This window comes from Phacochoerus africanus, chromosome 1 (genome assembly GCF_016906955.1).
Source record: "Phacochoerus africanus isolate WHEZ1 chromosome 1, ROS_Pafr_v1, whole genome shotgun sequence".
Lineage (NCBI taxonomy): Eukaryota > Metazoa > Chordata > Mammalia > Artiodactyla > Suidae > Phacochoerus > Phacochoerus africanus.
The window spans coordinates 46812455-46827138 of NC_062544.1; the positions used below are offsets into that span (position 1 = coordinate 46812455).

At 38.5% G+C, this 14684-nt stretch overlaps 1 protein-coding gene across 2 annotated transcripts in view; it reads left to right on the forward strand.

The window, feature by feature from the left end:
* Positions 1–14684, forward strand: part of ARL15 (ADP ribosylation factor like GTPase 15) — a 446735-nt gene that overhangs the window by 363535 nt on the left and 68516 nt on the right. The window lies entirely within an intron of this gene.

Sequence of the window (14684 nt, forward strand, 5' to 3'; positions counted from 1 at the left end):
TCCAGGCACAGAGGATTCAGTGGAAATCAAGACAAGCCAAGACTCTGACCTTCTGGAGCTTTCAGTGCAATAAAAAAGGAAAGTAGTAAACAAGATAAAGTAAAACATGGTCATGTTTTCTTTTGTGTATCCTTTTTTTAGTCATCTTCTTAGTGTTTACCATGGGAATTGTAATTAATACCCTAAATTTATAACAATCTATTTTGAATTAATACCAACTTAGCCTCAATAATATATAAAAACCCTTCTCCTGTTGAAGCTCTGTCCTCCCCCCATTTGCATCATTGTTCTCATAAATTACACTTATACATTGTATGTCCATTAACATAAATCTTAAATTATTATTCTTTTAATGAATTTTAAAATCATATTGGAGATTTTAAAAAGGAGTTATAAACCAAAACTACAATAATATTGGATCTTGCGTTTGAATATGTAGCTATCTTCATCAAAAGTCTTTATCAGTTATAGCTTTGAGTTACTGTCTAACATCCTTTCCATTTCACTCTGAAGGACTCCTTTTAGCATTTTTGGTAGGCCAGGTTTACTGATAAGGAACCACTTCACTGTTCCTTTATCTGCTTCATTTCTGAAGGTTAGTTTTGCTGGATATAAAATCCTTGGTTAAGAATTTTCCTTTAAAACCTTAAAAAAAAAATGTCATCCCACTTCTTTCTAGACTCTGTGGTTTTTAAGACATTTTCTATTAATCTTATTGAAGGTGCAGCCAAAAAAAAAAAAAGTGACAAATTGCTTCTCTCTTGATACTTTTAAGATTCTCTCTTTGTACTTGGTTTCCAAAAATTTAACTATTATGAGTCTTAGTGTGGATCTTTTTGTATTGATCCTTTATAGATTTATGTCTTTTATCACATTCTAGTAGTTTTCAGCCATTATTTCTTCATTTCTTTCTTCTTGCTCTTTCTCCTCTTCTTCCAAGATTCCCATTGTGTATTTTGATACACCAGTGTAGTGTCCCACAGATCTCTTATATTCTGCTTATTTTTCATCATTCTTTTTTCTCTCTGTTCTTCAGTCTGAATAATTTTAATTGACCTATCTTCAAATTTCCTTGTTCTTTTTCCACATACTCAGATGTGCTTCTGAAACCCTCTAGTGAGTTTTTCATTTCAGATATTTTAATTGTTAGCTCCCAAATTCCTATTTGGTTCTTTTTTTTTTTTTGTAATTTCTATCTTTTTATTGGTACTCTTTATTTGTTCATACAACATTCTCTTGATTTCCTTTAGCACTTTGTCCATGGTTTCCTTTAGCACTGTGAGCATGAGGTAATTGATTTAAAGGCTTTGTCTAATAAGTTCATTGTCTGTGTTCCTTGGAGTAAATTTGTTAATTTTTTCTGTGAATGGGCCATACTTTTGTGTTTCTTCACATTTTTGTAATCTTTAGTTGAAAATTAGATATTCTGAATATAATAATGTGATAATTCTTGAAACTAACATCTTCTCAGGGTTTGTTTTTGTTGTTTGCTATAGGCTGCAGCTATTGATTTGTTAGCTAACTTTTCTGAACTACTTTTGTAAGAACTGTGTTCTTAGTCATATGTGGTCTCTGAATTCTCTGTTCCTTTAACTTGTGTTCCACTAGCATTTTTTGTTGCTATGGGGTTTTTTTGTTGTTGTTTTCTTTTGTTTTGTTTGTTTGTTTTGCTTTTTAGAGCCACACCTGAGGCATATGGATGTTCCTAGGCCAGGGGTCAAATTGGAGCTACAGCTGCCGGCCTACACCACAGCCACAGCAACACCAGATCCAAGCCATGTCTGTGATGTACACCACAGCTCACAGCAACACCTTATCCTTTAACCCACTGAGCAAGGCCATGGATCAAACCAACATCCTCATGGATAGTGGTCGGATTTGTTTCTACTGAGCCATAACGGGAACTACTTCCACTAGTATTTTGACAGAGATTTTCTTGAACATCAGGAGCCAAATGAGAGGGAGAGAAAGAGTGAGTGGAGGAGAAATAACCCTCTTGGGTCTTTTCTGTTAATATGTACTGCTCTGAGCATGTGCTTCACTTTCTAAAGTCTTGTATTTCTAAATGCTTTTGAATTTCCTTATTTCTCAAACTTTCTTTAGCTTTCATCCCAGAATTTTGAACTCTGTGGTATGCCTCAATTTAAATCTTTGCACCAGGTGGTCACAGGCTTTTTAATTGTCTTTCAAGTTCTATCCTGAGTAAGTTTTGAATTAGGTAAAACAAAGACAAGCGCCTTACATCAGACCTTCAGGTAGTTCCTAGATAAGTTAGAAGAGACAAACACAATTCTGTACAAATAACGTCTGTTCTACTTCCTGCAGAACCAGGGACCAGGGTCCCAAACTGGGACCATTTTTTGCATTGTAATCCTAATGTCATAATATTGCTGTAGAATCACAAGGATGCTTTGCAAAGTTTTTACATATTTTTAAAAAGGAAGTGGTGATTACACTATATTAGCTTAGCTCTACAATGATTAGATAGAAAAATTTACCCTTTTCCAAAAGTAATTTAATTAAATGAAGGAAATTGTTGGAATGTCAGGGCTAAAAGCTCCGATGTAGACTCTTCTTCAGCTTTGCTGCTATTTCCCTTTGTGTTAAAATTCTTAGTTGAAACTAGTTCTTCAAATTCTCTGTTCAGGGAGATCTATGGGGCTGGGCCCAATGTGTCACGTGAAAGGTACTCGGTAAATATTTGTTGGATGAAGCTCAGGCTAACTAGGACATGGCTATGGTATTGAATAAAATCAGAAGATGTGCATTTACATGCTGGATGGAGTACAGAGACTTTCACCCAAGGAATTATTTCTTAGGCAGGTTGCAGAAGATAGTGTTGAAACATAGCACCTGTGTTGCCCAAGAGTGGGTACAAAGTGAAAACGCTGGAGTGGAGCTTGGAAATTAGATCAATGCCCTTTCCATAAACTAGTTTTCACTTTACAAATGAATGTTTTTAAAACAAAATATGTTTTTTTTATGTGAGGAACTGTGTGGTCTTTGAAAGCAATGTATTAGAGGCCAGCCTTAGATAATAATGCCTGATTTTCCTGTCTGAGATTTAAGTAAGGTCATAGAAGTGAAACCTAACACAGCACAAGTTCTCAATAATGTAACCTCTTTACATGGGTCCTTAGAGTGGAGTACGAGTTTTTACTCATTTTCTACCAGCATTGGTGTGATAGGAAAGCTGTTCTGGGGCAAACATGGAAAGTGGGGGAGGCAGAGACATGACACGTAAGAAATGGACAGTGATCCAGTGAGAAGTTGGGCTACAGAACATGGAAATATTATTAGAAAACAGTTACCTTATTCTTTTCCTATCATTGCAGTAGTTAACTTATCACCTCCAAATGATGAGAAGTTAGTGTACAAATTCTTTGCCTTTGGCAGGGGGCTTGTATCCCAAGAGAAAAAAATGTATTTCCAGTTGATGGATGGACGGAATGTATGTAGTAGCAAATTTACTGAAGTAACTGGTCTTCTTTGCCTATTTTTATAGCATCAGCTTTGAAATATATTCTCCAGACTCTAAAGGACCCCCAGTGCTGGTTTCCCTAACATCAGAATAGTTCTACCACTTGGAGGAATGAGAGAAGACTCCCATGCCTTTCGGGTTTTTTTATTTTTTATTTTTTTTATTTTTTATTTTTTTTGTCTTTTTGCCATTTCTTGGGCGGCTCCTGCGGCATATGGAGGTTCCCAGGTTAGGGGTCTAATCGGAGCTGTAGCCACTGGCCTACACCAGAGCCACAGCAACGTGGGATCCAAGCCGAGTCTGCAACCTACACCACAGCTCACGGCAACACTGGATCCTTAACCCAATGAGCAAGGCCAGGGATCGAACCCACAACCTCATGGTTCCTAGTCATTCGTTAACCACTGCACCACGACGAAAACTCCAAGATCTGAAATTATCTTGGATTTTAAAAGTGAAATGCTGTTTCCATACCATATATTTAATGTGCATGTGCATAAGCTTAAAAAAAAAAACCCATACCTTCCTAACCTCAAGGAAGAAAAACTAATGTTTTCAGGGGTTCGTGGATAACGCGTTAGAGACATAAAGCTCTCACACAGTAACAACTGTTGATTGTGGATTTGAATCAACAAATAGGCATATTATGATGACTAGCAGCTTTTTAATATGTCCCTATCAATTCTGATTGTGTAAACTGATTATTTCACTAAATGAGGAGAATGTAATAGTACAGGGGATATTTGTTCTCACCTCCCCTTGGCCGATGCCTCCATTTCCTCCAGGTGTCAGTGCGGAAAGAATACAAAGCCCTCTACCCCTGCCCATCCCCTCACTCCCCCCCCTTTTTTAGTAAAGTTTCTCCTGTAACATCCTTCACCGTCAATAGCACTGACCCATGACTACGGTTAGTTAAAATTTTGTGTCATAAGTTCTCTAAGAAGTATTTCCCTCAATACATTGCCTGCTTCAAGAAGTAGTGATATCACAGACACAGAGAACAGACTTGTGGTTGCCAAGAGAAAAGGGGAGAGAGTGGCATGCACTGGAAGTTCAGGGTTAGTAGGTGCAAACTATTATGTTTAGAGTAGATAAACAACAAGGTTCTACTGGACAGCACAGGAAGCTGGAACTATATCCAATCTCCTGGGATAGACCATGATGGAAAATAATATTTTAAAAAAGTATGTATGTATATGTATGACTGATTCGCTTTGCTATACAACAGAAATCGGCACAACATTGTAAATCAACTGTAAGTTAAAAAAAGAAAACACACACCCGAAATAAGTGGTGCTATCATTAGAAAAGTGTTAGATATACGACCCCAATTATTTTCTTGTATAAAAGTCATTTTTATTTACAGCAAATTTATTTTTTAATTCAGTGAATTTTATTTATAGTTGTACAACCATTGTCACAATCTGATTTTAGAACATTTCCATCCCACCGTCCCTTCTGTGGTAACCATAAGTTTTTCAAAGTCCCTGAGTCTGTTTTTGTTCTGCAAATAAATTTATTGTATCCTTTTTTTAGATTCCACGTATAAGTGATGGCATATGATGTTTGTGTTTCACTAACTGATTTCGCTTAGCATGATATTTTCTAGACCCATCCACATTGCTGCACCTGCCATTATTTCACTCCTTTTTATGGCTGAGTAATATTCCATTGTGTATATGTACCACATCTTCTCTCTCCACTCCTCTGTTGACAGACATTTAGGTTGCTTTCATGTCTTGACTATTTTATGTGGTGCTGCAGTGAACATTGGGGTACATGTATCTTTTCAAGTCATGGTTTTCTCTGGATAGATGCCCAGGAATGGGATTGCTAGATCAAATGGTAGTTCTATTTTTAGTTTTTTGAGGAATCTCCATCCTGTTTTCCATAGTGGCTGTACCAATTTTCATTCCCACCAACAGTGTAAAAGTGTTCCCTTTCCTCCACACCCTCTACAGCATTATTGTTTATAGACTTTTTGACGATGGCCATTCTGACTGGTGTAAGGCCATACCTCCTAGTAGCACCTCATATATAAACACCTCCTATGGCTCATTCTGCAAAAACAACCCCATCAAAAAATGGGCAGAAGATCTAAACAGACAATTCTACAAAGAAGACATACAAATGGCCAAAAAAAAACACATGAAAAGATGTTCAACATCACTAATTATTAGAGAAATGCAAATCAAAACTACTATGGGGTACCTTATTTACAGCAAATTTATAAAGACATTTTAAGATGCTATTAGCTCTCTTCTCAGTAATAATATAATCCCTGGCATTTGTATAGTGCTTTGTAGTTAGCAAGACACTGTATTATCTTCCTTAATTCTTCTGAGGTGGGTAATATCTCATTTATTTTATAGATAGGAAACTGAGACTTAGGGCAAATGACTTGCACAGGATCATGGAGCCCAGTGATTGGCAAAATGAGGGCTTCAATCAAGCCTCAGTTTATTTTCTTTCTTTCTGTCTGTCTGTCTGTTTAGGGCCACACCCACAGCATATGAAGGTTCCCCAGGGAGGTGTCTAATTGGAGCTGTAGTCACGGCTACAGCAATGCATCTGCGATCTATACCACAGCTCACGGCAATGCTGGATCCTTAACCCGCTGAGGGAGGCCAGGGATCAAAACTGCATCCTCATGGACAAATAGTCAGATTTGTTTCCACTGAGCCAGGACAGGAACTCTAAGCCTCAGTTTTCTTTATCACAGCTGCATCTCTTAGGAATGGTCTAGTTCAGCATACTTATAAATATTTATAAACATTATGTCATCGTTCCGAACTAGTAGGCCTTACTATTTTGACTGTTTTATGATATTGGAGCTGCATAGCAAAGTGGACATTTGCAGAAGTTCAATCTACAGCCGTTTTATATTTCCTCTGCTTGAAATTTTCATCCTTGCTAGCAATGACATACTTATAATAATAAAGAAAGAAAACATTCTTCGATTGTCAGCTAAATGCTTAGCACACCTAGAGTTACTTTTTGTGGACTTTCCTTTCTACTTACACCATGAAATAACAGTATGGCTTCTTATTTGAATGTTTGATCATCTGACACCTAATAATAAAAAATTCATTGGCCCTATAATGGAGTTTCATCTTTCTAAATGTTTTAAAATGTTTAGAAATTATTTCATTTCTTAAACCAAAATCAAAGTAGATTTAAATAAGCATTTCCCTCAGGAGATAAAGATTGAAACTTGAAAGTAAATCACTACTAACTTTAGGCCAATAAAAAAAGATTTCATGGAGTTGATTTTTTTTCACATTCCTTTTTTTAAATGTAGTACTAAAGGCAGGGAGTGTCATATAAAACAAGCCCAAAGCACTTTTTGTACCCAAGCTAAAAATTACTTTTGTGGCCTTTGACATATCAAGGGACTTTGCTATTATAAAGTAAGCATAAGAAGAAAACTTCTCAACCTTCTAAAAATTTAAACCTAGAAACTGTTTTTGGTCTGTGCAAGGACTCGATTCTTTCACATACAGTTTCAAAAATCACAGCACAGATTGTCCAAAAAACATTTGTACTAATTGCTTTGTTTATGAGATTTGAGTTATCATTCCCAAAAGCATGAAATTTAAATGAATTTTTTTCTTTTATCCAGTGCCTATAAGAAAATAAAAATTTTATATATTGAGGCCGTTGGTAACAGAGAAATAATTGTTACAATTTTAAAGCATAACACTGAAAGGGAAAAGATCCATGGAAAAGCTATAATTTTATCTAGGTGTATGTATATATTTTTGTACTGATATTTTTAGTGATCGCTGTATCAGAAGTATGGAGGGAAGAATTGATGTTTTCCGAAAAGTTCCATTAAGATATTCCTGCATTATCTAATCACTGCTTTTTAAAATGTGGTCTACAGACTAGTGCTAGTCCACTAAACGTTTGTACCAGTAAACAACAGATAAGTACAGAGACTGAGAGTAAGCATTTAAGAAACCGATAGCAACCTGACATTGCTGCAACATCCAAGCACTTGATTTTGTATTCTAGCAAAAGCATAGCTTGATCCATGATAGATGAGAAAACAAACACAAAACAAATCAGATCCTTCATCACATAGGATATTAGAAGCTCTGAGATAGCTCTGGGGTCCACAAATGTTTTCTGGGAAAAGTCAGAAAGTAAATATTTTAGACTTTGCACTCTCAAAGTCTTAACTACTCAACTCTGCTGCACACGAGTGCCATGGACAATATTAAATGGATCACAGTGGCTATGTGCCAATTAAACTTTATTTATAGACACTGAGACTTGACTTTCATCTAATTTTCACCTGTCACAAAATACTATTATTATTTTGATTATTTTGATTTTTTTTCCCCCCCTCAATCACTTAAAAGTGTAAAAACCATTCTTAATTTCTGTGGGCTATGCAAAAACAGATGGTGGGTTAGATTTGGACCTTGGGCTCAGCTTGCTGACCCTGGAGCCGGATCACCAGTCCAGCAGTCTTCAGTAACAGATGCTGTTATTTCCTTGTCTCAGCCTTCCCCTCTGTCTCTGTGATTTTAATTGCCACTTACTTTCACTCTGCAGTTTGTGTTATTATTCAGGGATACTTTAGAGCACTCATAATGCTTAGAACATTGTGTTTAATGAAGTCCAGGAGGAAAATGTTCCAAGTATCATCACTGTGGGAATAAATTTTAGGATTCCCTATGACCTACTGTCTCACGTGAACTTTGCTTTAAAAAGTAATCCAAGAAGAGTAGGAAGAAAGATCTTTTGATCAAGTGTATAAGCATAAGAGTGGATTATTTTAATTTGTTTCCAGGAATAGATAATGATAGAGCATGGGTTGAAATACTGCTTCATTCTTATCCCAAAATGGACAAATTGTCTGTTTAGATGGTAAGCAAAGAGGCAAAAGACAGAAAGCTGTGAGTTGATTGTGTAAGCTTAGCATCCAAGGTAGAGAACTGCTCAGATTCCCCTTTTCTGTCTTGGGTACTTTTTGTCTCATATTGTTTCAGGGATTGAGAAGGTGGGGGTGGGAGGGTGGTGTTTGTTCGTTTCTTTATAGCCGCACCTGCGGCATCTGAAAGTTTCTGGGCCATCGGTTGAAGCAGAGCTGCAGCTGAGGGCTACACCACAGCCACTGAAAAACTGGATCCAAGCTACATCTGCAGCCTACACAGTAGCTCACGGCAACCCTGGAGCCTCAACCCACTGAGCGAGGCCTATGATTGAACTTTGAACCTACATCCTCAGTGAGACAATGTCGGGTTCTTAACCCACTGAGCCACAACAGGAAGTCCTTGTCTCATATTGCTAAACAGAAACCCAAGTCCTGGCTTGTTCCCACAGAAGCCCCACCACCACAAAGTCATTGTATTTCTCTTCTAAGAAATCTCCACTTGGCTTATCAGAAGTAGTTTGCCCCTGACCATCTTGAGTGCTACATATTTTATATAGCACATACTTTTATTACTTGGTTGCTCTTTCACTAAATGATCAAATTATAATGTTCTTGTTTAATGTTTATGATGTTTTTACTTATTAATTTTTCACATTAATGTAGGACCTTTTTCTGCACCTTGTTTAAACTAAGTTTGCCATCAGATATCTGCATATGAGTTAGGCAAGCCATCTGGAAACATGTCCACATTGAGCAAAGGCACTAAATTCTTAGTCCTAACTTCGGTTTGGTTATTTTGTTTTCTTGTTACTCTTCACATATCCAGTAGTCTTTCAAGAAGCAAGCTATTTGTAATATTTCAAACTTGGGAAACTCTTTCATCACGTCAATAAAGTTCAGTGTTCTAAACTAACATAATAGAATCTCCTGTCAGAGTGTATGTTCATTTTTTGTTTGATTTCAAAATATAAGAGGTTAACTTTTGTATGCATGCCATGGCATTTTTGTACTAAGTCAGGCCTTCCAAAAAAAAGTGAGAACTATGAGACAAACCAGTATTCAAGGAGACATATCCTTGGAATATGAGCAAGCCCATTAATGCTGTATTTGGAGTAAAGTGTGTTTGATCATGTGCATGCTGACTTCTATGTCCACAGTTTAAGTGAGGAAGAAGCTACACCTCCTGATATTTGAGAACAAATGACAAAAGTTGGTTCCCTAGTTATGTTATACATCCATTAAAAAAAAAATCCATTTTCAAACCCAACAAGATTTTAAAAAAGCATCTTCCTATTTTTCACTTGAAAATCAAAATCAGATTGTTGTAAGTGCTCTCTCCATCGGTCATTTTTAATTACATAATATCTTATTCTTTATTATTTTCATATATTCAGGGATTAAAATGCCTGTTCAATTTGTATGTTGAGTCGAATTCTAGTTACATAGCAGACACTGTAAGCAACATGAAGTGGAGGGCACTGATGTAGTTAGAAATTTAGAACCCTCTACTAGGCTTTATTCAGTGAAAATTAAATTATTAAATTGTTCTTTTGCATGCATTGAAAGTTATCCAGCGAATGTTCATCAAACACCTTCTATGTGGCAGGCAGTGTGTAGCTTTTGCTTTATTTAGCAGGTGTTTCTTTATGATTATAAAGTGTTCATTTTTTTCCTCTTTGACTATTATTTGCAATCAGAGATACTTTTCTAAATTTAAAGGACAACTTTAAAAAAAGTTAATTCTGGAGTTTCCGTCGTGGCGCAGTGGTTAACGAATCCAACTAGGAACCATGAGGTTGCGGGTTCGGTCCCTGCCCTTGCTCAGTGGGTTAACGATCCGGCGTTGCCGTGAGCTGTGGTGTAGGTTGCAGACGCGGCTCGGATCCCGAGTTGCTGTGGCTCTGGTGTAGGCCAGCGGCTACAGCTCCGATTAGACCCCTAGCCTGGGACCCTCCATATGCCGCGGGAGCGGCCCAAAAAATAGCAACAACAACAACAACAAAAAGACAAAAAAAAAGTTAATTCTCTTTGGAATGGCAATGAAAGATAATGGGGTGTGGTGTGTGTGTGTATGTGTGTCTGTGTATGTGTAAAGTCTGAGTTCTGGGTCCTGCACATTTAAGTTCTGGTAACAGGTTTCATCAAAGCCTTTAGCCCAGCACCGCTGAATGACTGGATGCATGGAGTTCTGATGGATGTGAGGGAATCATGATGAATTGTGGTTCACTTTTTCTGAATATTACCTACTCTAAGCACCTACTCTGTGCTTCTAGAAGAGTATTTCCGCAAGTCGGTGCCTCTTGGTTAATGAAAAAGTTAAAATATATTTTAAAATTATCTTAATTGTTCTCTTAATTAAAATATATCCATTTGGAAGTAAGAACCCTTCTAGTTAAGTAACTAGAGCTACTTTGGAAATCGATTAAGGCTGCAGCAGCTTAAACTAAGAGCTTATGTTTTATGCTTTTGGATTTCTTTTCTATTCACTGAATGGAGAAAGAGTAGTATATAGGACTAAATTTCTAATGCTTCTTTCCACTTTTGGGCAAATACCAACTCTACAAGCCTACATAATAGACATTAGGGCAAATTTTACAAAATTTGTCAGTTTACATTTACTATTGACTTGTATCAGAGTTGTCTCTAAGACCAAAGGAATGATGAAACATTGTTTTTACACAAATGGTGATAGCTAGGCAAAGAAAATTTACTGATATTTGTCAAGGGACCTCCCTCTTAAGTGTTGGTTCTGTGTTAAACATTATTGGCTTGTTGTGGTCTCCCTTCCATCCCTGAATTGCCTTTATCACTATATTATTATCTTATGCACTCACTGTCATTGTCTCATGTTTTGGGTGGGTGGATGGGGGAGGCGGTGTCACTAATTCTTTCACCTGTGCTTATTATTCTGTTTCTTGATTCATTTGTTTATTAGTTCTGAGATAGCTTGTCTGGCTCATTGTTTCCTTCTACAGTCTCCCTTTTTATCTCATTCTTTCAACTTATTACTGATATCTCATTTAACTCATATTTTCTTTTTTTCTTTTTTTTTTCTTTTTGTCTTTTGTAGGGCTGCTTCCCGAGGCATGTGGAGGTTCCCAGGCTAGGGGGTCTAATCAGAGCTGTAGCCGCCGGTCTACGCCACAGTCACAGCAGCGCGGGATCCGAGCCACGTCTGCAACCTACACCACAGCTCACTGGATCCTTAACCCACTGAGCAAGGCTAGGGATCGAACCTGCAACCTCATGGTTCCTAGTCGGATTCGTTAACCGCTGAGCCACAACGGGAACTCCTAACTCATATTTTCTTTAGCCCTGCAATGTAATGTCCTCATGGAAATTGGAGTGGGGGTGGAGTGGAAGGCTCTATTTTCTTCCAAAGTGGATTCTTGCTTCCTTCTCAGCCCTCCCTATTGTTCTCATTCTTTCTCTGCTCCAGTGGTCCTGCCTAGTTGTCCTACTCTTTTCTTTGTTAGATGTTGTAAGTTTCATTTGAACAATTCAATTAAGAACTTTCTGTTCTATAGTGTTAGTGAATTGTCCTCATTTTCTCTTTTACTTTCTTGGATTAGGACTTTGTGCCTTGTCCCCAGAGCTTCCTGGTTGAGGTTTGAGGACTCAAGGCCACGTGCTGGGGCAAGGGGCACAGTGAAATGAGCTGGGGCTTGTGCACCTGGTTTAGGCTCTGGGTTTGGTTCTTCCTCAGTGATCATGTGAGCTGCCCTGCATCGAGGTTTGCTCTCCAAACTTACAGGAGTGAGGGGGTGGGGAGAAAAGTGCTGTCTTCTCTGGCTTTGGATTTTTCCTCCAATGCAAGGAGGCGAGAGCACCAAGGTCAGTCCCTGGTGGTCCTTCCCTTGCCGAACCCTACTTATCTCCAACAGGTGTTTCTGTCCTTTCTCTGATAATGGAGAAAAGCAGACAGCTGTGAGCTTTAGCAGTGGCCTTATGAATCCGAGGCATGGAAGGAACTTCACCTGGGGTTCTTCACCCCCCCATTCTCACTCTCTTCCCACCCTCAACACACACGCTTACTCAGATCCTATTTTTCCTTCTCTTTGACTAACCTCTTGTTTACTGCCTAAGATGCAATGAATTCTGATATAGACTAGTGTGCCCATGTTAAGACAAACTCACATTTAACATAATTGGCAATTGGCTATCCTCTTTCCTTCATCCCAGCCCTTGTCCTTATTTCATTAGCTTCACAGTAATGAGATCCCGCATACCTGATTGGATTTGTTAGACTCCTCCATGTAGTGTTATAACGAAGTTGGGCTGTAATTAATTAGCTTTCCTTGATTATGACTCATATCTGTTTTCTTCTCCTCCTTTCCTCCCAGGCATGGAAAACCAAAATGGTGATCCCTGATTTACTCATCTGTGTGTGAGGAGATCCTCCCTATGATGTCAGGGAGAGGTTTTCACTCTGGATGGATTTTTCCATCTTTTCCCCAGGTTCCCTAAATACCACTTCAGATCTGTTTTCCTCAAACTGAGGGCTCCTTATGATAGTTTTCAGGGTTTTGTCCACCTAACTTTTCCATCTCCAAGCGAATTGTTTCTTTTCTTAGTATCTTTCTATTCCTGGGCACCAATGTTTTTTTGGGAGGGGAACTTACTTTTTTTTTTTTTTCTTTCCAAAATGTTTTCTTTTCTTTTCTTTTTAGGAGTGCACACGAACCACGTGGAGATTCCCAGGCTAGGGGTCAGATCAGAGCCGCAGCTGCTGGCCTACACCACAGCCCCAGCAACAAGGGAGTTGAGCCACATCTGCAACTTAGGGAACAGCTCATGGCAATGCCAGGTCCCTGACCCACTGAGGGAAGCCAGGGATCGAACCCACATTTTCATGGATACTAATTGGGTTCATTAACACTGAGCCACGACAGAAACTCCCCAGACAACTTTTTGAAGTATAGTTGATTTACAGTGTTTTGTTTCAGGTGTACAGCAAAGTAGTTCAAATAAATATATGTTCTTTTTCAGATTATTTTCCACTATTGGTTATTACAAGATACTGAATATAGTTCCCTGCCTGGGCACCACTTTTAAAGATTAAGATATGGTGTTCTCCTTCACTTGGTTTCTGCTGACATTTTTTTCTTTTTCTCTTAAATAGTGATTTTAAATTTATTTCATTAGGCTTTCGGGGAAAGATTCTATTATCTGACTTTATTCTGGCAGTTCTGTGCTAGGCACGTCTCGCTCACAAGCCTGTTTAATTCTTACAGCACTTCTTAAATGTATCATAGCTGATTTTATCTCTCATTCACACATGAGGATACCAAGGTTTCAATGAGTAAAACTTCCCAAGGTCCCTCGACTGAGGCGACGATCAGGGTCACGTGCAGATAGGTCTGTCTCTAAGGCCTGGGGGCTTCCTGCTTCCACGCTGCCTCCTCGCACTGCTGTCTGTTGTGGGGCCTGTCGGCAACCCTTCTCTGGGTTTTAGTTACTTCATCTACAGAGTGAGGGGCCGCCTGTAAGGATCTCCCCAGCTCTATACCTCTGTGTTTATGATTAGTGCAATGAGAAGACTCCACTTTACTTTAACATAAATTTATTTGACTTTACATTTAATAGGAATGGCCGTATATTTCAAGTTTAAATATATATTTACATATTTCTGCAGTCGGGAATTTTAGATTATATAAACCTTTTTGTTTTCACAACTCATTTTTCAGGTGCTTTGGAATTTCACTGCTGTTCCTTTTAACATATGGTGTTTGCAATAGTGAAGTTGGAAATTTTTATTCAGATGGTTCATTTTTTTCCTCCTAGATTATCCTGTCTCTGTCAAACACTTCGCAGAGTGCTTAGAATGCTGCGACCAGAGGTAGTTTGAGGCAGTGCCGCAAAGCAAAATTAAATAATCCCTTTGGTGGTTAAACCCTCAACCTTGACCTAAACAAACTGAAGTAACTAAGCAGAGATGACACTAAGGAGATGACAGCTCTCCTTAATATCTTTAGCTCTAAGATATTATAATCTACGTGATAAACTGACTGATGTCGGTGTACCTCTAACACATGCATGTGTGCTTGGTGAGCAGCAAGCATGTCGGTGTTCACAGCTGCAAAGTTATAGCGCAGTGGCCAGGGCAACAGTGGAAATAGCGAGGGTCTATTCAAAGAGGAAGCAGGTCACAATCTCTATGTCCAAGAGGCAGGACTTCACAATGGGAGAGTGGGGAAGAGAGGGCTGCCCCAGCACCCCCAAGCCTGTTCACTGTGGGTCCACAAGACTGCAGCTCCCTGACTGTTGCCCACAGGTCAACATTCAACCTTTGCTCCTCACCCATTCCTTTCTAAGTGT